We start from the raw sequence: 5,324 nt of genomic DNA on the forward strand, positions 1-5,324 counted from the left end.
GACTAATATTCAAAACAATTTTAAACTTTTCCTTTCTGGCAGATTTTGCGGTATATATTTTATTAGAATGGAAATCCATACATGCCAACATAATAAAAATATATGAGAATGGAAATGCATATATGCAAACATAATAAAAATATGGAATGCTGTCGGTGATGATCTACTTTTATTCTGTCACTATACGTTGCTTTAATTTCTCCATTCCTTGCCGTATGTCCAAAGTGATGCCATACCGAGAACCAGTAACCCCACCAGAGCAACTGTGGATTAACGCGTATTTTGGCTTTGAAGTTTTGTGATCAGAAGTTGTCATCCTCTGTGAAAAAGCCACATACAGTTGGCAGGGATTCATGATCAGCAGGTCTCAAAACAAAGTGTAGCAATGAGACTTGAGCCCAATTGTAGAACAAAAAATTAAAAATTTAAACAATTATGAGTACAATTTGAAATTAGATAAAACTTGTACAAATAAATTTTAAAAGTCATATGATGGGCAGTTTAAAAATAAAAACGTCATAAAAAAATTCCTTGACGGGTAGGGTCACCCGTCAAATTTAACCCCTGATTCCCACAGTCTTTTGATTATCTGTGCGGCCGGACATTACCGCCTGCTCCGCCCTATCTGTGCGGCCGGACATTACCGCCTGCTCCGCCCCTGGCATAACAAAGGTCAGTGTCTGCAAAACTACCCATTTCTAGTTCAGTTATTGGCAATGATGGTAGCCGGTGCCTCGAAAGCTACTTTAACTACCTTTCACCTCAACATTCTCCGCCTATCACCTGATTCTCCACCTACCACTTCATCCCACTCCCGAAAATGTTCTAATAGTCTAAGACAACATCAACGGGCCCACCAAAGTACACAGTGTCATGGGAGGGGATTTCTGGCCAGAGAAAAGCCTTAGGGCCTGTTTAGGGTTAATACAAACATATAACCGTGTTATCCTAGAGAAATAAATTAATATATGGAGTGGATAAATTAATAATTTATTAGTCACATGTAAAGACTTGCATAAATTTAAGTGGATAATAAATATTAACTATTATGAATTTTTTACATTTTATTATTATTTATTAAAGATTAGAAAATAAATCTAATAACTGACAATTTTTACTTATATATTATTTATATTTTATTCTTATCTATTTATCTATTTGTTGTGCAAAGACTTGTTTATATTAAGTAAAAATTGATGATAAATATGTTATTTATCTAAATATTTTCAAAAATTTTAGTATATTTTAAAATCATAACAAGAATATTTCAAGATTTTAAGTTATTGTCAAATTAATATTTGAAATTTTTTTTCAAAAAAATAAATATTATTTATTTTTGAAAATTAAACCGTATTACTTAATACACGGTTAAACTAATAATAATCAATTAGCAAATGGAGCAATGGTATAGTCATATCAAGTATAGCAATTGTATAGTCAAATCTAGATAAAGACTATAATCTCTAGAAAAATATATATATCGCCATATTGAAAAAAACATAAATTAAAATAAATAAACTATATACAAAATTTTATATATCATATATCTCCATATTAAACAAAAAACAAAAATTAAAATAAATAAATTGCACTTTTATAAGTTTATAAACATAGAAATAAAACCCAAAAATAAATTATATACAAAAGTTTATATATCATGGTTCCACCAACTCACAACTCAGCTGCTTCGTGCAATTCGTATAGTCCAATCTGAATTTTGCAAGTTCCGAACAGTGAGTACACTATCATTATGAAGTTTATGACGAACTTATTCAACCCAAATCCTTTTGTAATGGGTTCGCTGATAGCCAAATATTGTAACAAGTTAATAGACGTGTCGAATTATGCGAACATGTATATGCTTTCATCCCAAAAAAAAAACATACGTGTCAATAATGTAGAAATGTAAATGCGCATGCAGGCAATGTGTCGAACTGTTCAGCGTGCTAGCTGCGAAAACATGCAGACGAACTCCTGGGGTTTCAATTTAACTCTCCATTCAAACCGCGGCCGAAAATCCCAGTACTCCTTACACTTCATTATCTGGTGCGTTTTGCAATTTGAATTTGTGAATGCTATGACTGTTTGCATTCCTTTCTTCTGAACTCCATGGCGGTTTGAACCAGGAAATGCCTAAGTTATTAGCATAGCAAATTGGATTTCTCCGTGCTCAGAATCATTTTAGTTTCTTTGTACAGAGGGTGAAGGGAAAAGTGTTAATGGATTTTTTCCCAAAATTATTTAGGTTTTTCTATACTGATGGTGGATCCAAAGCCATGGATATTGATGCAGGTCAACGTCTTCTGTATTGAACGGGTAGAATTGGAAAGAAAGATATGGTATGTTTACACATAAAAATATGGTATGTACATGTACATGTTTTTTTACATGAAATGGGTAGAATTGGAAAGAAACATGAAAGGGGTAAAATGGACAAAGTTAGAGCAACAAACTGATGAAAGGGGTAAAATGGACAAAGTTAGAGCAACAAACTGATGGACAAACTGATGGACAAAGTTCGAGCAACAAACTGTTTTTTAGAATGCACTTGTACTGAACATTTGACTCTGTTTGGATAATGCAATTCAATTGTAAACTCCGTCCATATGTGGTTAACTTTCTGCATGTGGAACAATTAAGTTGATCCAAGAAAACTGTTCCAAATGTATCCGCTGGCAGAGAGCAATTTTTGCATATTGTAACAAAAGGTTCTGCAATTGTTGCAGATTGTAACAAAAGTGCATATTGTAACAAAAGGTTCTGCATGTATATTTGCTATGGTCAACATTCCTTTAACCTGGTCCATGTTTCAGTAGGGACCAGGTTTCAGTATAGGTTTAGCGTTAGATATTGTAATAAAAATGCTAAGAGGACTTTAAATGAACGAGCATAATTTAGGAGAACAACAAATAAAGAATTATAATATATATTTTGTGCACTATGAAAGAACCTTTGTTGTTGACGCAGTTAGTTTACTGAGGACGCAGTTAGTTTACTGAGTTCTGCAAGTTTACTGAGGTCTGCAAGTACTCTGTTCGAAGTGACGGCTGTAATGAAGGTGGATCTGCAAGTGCGTAGTGATCCATGTTCTTTGCCTACAAAATTTTGAAACAACATCATTGGTGCTTTTTGTTTCGAAATTTATTGTTGTATGGATTTGAAGATTGCTTGAAATGTACTGAAAAGATGAACCCGAGTTGCAAAATGTATTAACATATTACTTAAACAGATGAACCTGAGTTGCAAAATGTACTAGTGTTAAATGTAATTGCTTTTAAGTAAATGAGTTGCAAAATGTACTAGTGTTAAATGTAATTGCTTTTAAGTAAATGAGTTGCAAAATGTACTAGTGTTAAATGTAATTGCTTTTAAGTAAATGTAATTGCTTTTAAGTAAATGTTAATTGCTTTTAAGTAAATGTTAAAAAGTATAGATAATTTAAAATTTGTTGTTGTATGGATTTGAAAATTTCTTGAAATGTACTCAAAAGACCTGAGTTGCAAAATGTATTAGTGTTAAATGTAATTGCTTTTAAGTAAATTTTAAAAAGTATAGATCATTTAAATGTTAAAAAGAATAAATGATTGAATTTGTATATACCGTAGCTTTGTCTTTTTGAGATGGGCCATCCTCGATATTTTGAGATGGGATATCGATGGGCCATCCTCGATATTTACCACATATTGACCGCCTATTTCTTTTTACCGCCTATTTCTTTTGCAGTTGTTACAAGACCAGCTATTGTGTTGTGCTTTTAAGTAAATTTTAAAAAGTATAGATCATTTAAATGTTAAAAAGAATAAATGATTGAATTTGTATATACCGTAGCTTTGTCTTTTTGAGATGGGCCATCCTCGATATTTTGAGATGGGATATCGATGGGCCATCCTCGATATTTACCACATATTGACCGCCTATTTCTTTTGACCGCCTATTTCTTTTGCAGTTGTTACAAGACCAGCTATTGTGTTGTGCTTGTGAGTTGGTTACAGATGGGTGTGATTGTTTCCAGGATGCTTTTCTCATCTAGAACAAGTAGATGGGTGTGATTGTTTCCAGGATGCTTTTCTCATCTAGAACAAGTAGATGGGTGTGATTGTTTTCATGATGCTTTTCTCATGTAGAACAAGTATGCACGTACAGTCTTCATAGTCATAAACTGTTTTGGGAGAGATCTTAGAAATCTCTGATACAAATTGCCTTGCCGACTACAAGTTTGGCTTCAATAGTAGCAATCAGGGTATGTGGCTCAGTGTGATTGCCATATTCTCTTTGCTATCTACTAGGTCAGCAAGTAACAATTAAATTCAGTGTACTTTCAGTGTTTTGTATTTTGTATATTACAAAAATCTGACCGTGAAAGATTGTTCCCAGTTTCAGGCCTTTCAACTCTTTTATTGTGATCGGTGTGCATAGTTGATGCTTAGCTCTTATTTCAGATTTATTTTCCTGTTTCTGCCTGTAGAACAATATTAAAGAAAAGAATCTGAATTAACATTATGTTTGTACTACAAAACTTAAGAATCTGAATTAACATTATGTTTGTACTACAAAACTTGTAAGAATAGATTTGAAGGTTATTTAGTATCTGTATCGTCTTGTTTGCCGACCCGCTGAAAAGGAGATTCTTAACCGTGGCTAGACACAACGGTGCAAACCTATGGCCTCTTAGAATATCGGAATGTTGCAGCATCTAATGCAGAATTGTTTTCTAAAGATGCAATTCAAATCATTTTTTAAATGACTTATCAGGTTAACACTGATTCAAAACTTTAAAAGCTCCAACGTTCAATTTCACAGCTCCATGCACCAAAACCGTGATTGTAATTCAAGCTGCAATACATCCTCCGACTATACTCAATTGAAACCAAAAGCCAACTCCTCCTGCAGAAACATTGAGCACCCTTGCTTGGACGCAGAAATATAGGATCACATTGTAAAGTAATTTAAAAATTGTTTCTTTAAACACCATCCTAAACTTACAATCAGCTATAACTTCCATAGATCTTTAGCCAAGACGATGAACCCTATATTCGTCCTATATTCGTCGAACGGATCCGTTCTCTTGACAGATTGGAATTAACAATCACTCCATGGGAACTAAACTCAGAACGAAATCAAATAAACTGCTGAACAAGTATAATGTAGAAATTCTTAAAACATATTTAAACATTATATATTTTCTTCTAGGATTTGACCTCCAGTTCTACAAACAGAGAAACCAATCGAACTGCAAAACAATCCATAAAAACCCACACAAGTCACTTTAAGCCAGATAATGAATAGTTTCCTCTGGACTTTGGGATTAGATTTGAGACCCTAGG

The sequence above is a fragment of the Pinus tabuliformis genome, chromosome 7 (genome assembly GCF_031772625.1).
Source record: "Pinus tabuliformis cultivar Carrire ecotype Pingquan chromosome 7, CPIR1, whole genome shotgun sequence".
Taxonomy (NCBI): Eukaryota; Viridiplantae; Streptophyta; class Pinopsida; order Pinales; family Pinaceae; genus Pinus; species Pinus tabuliformis.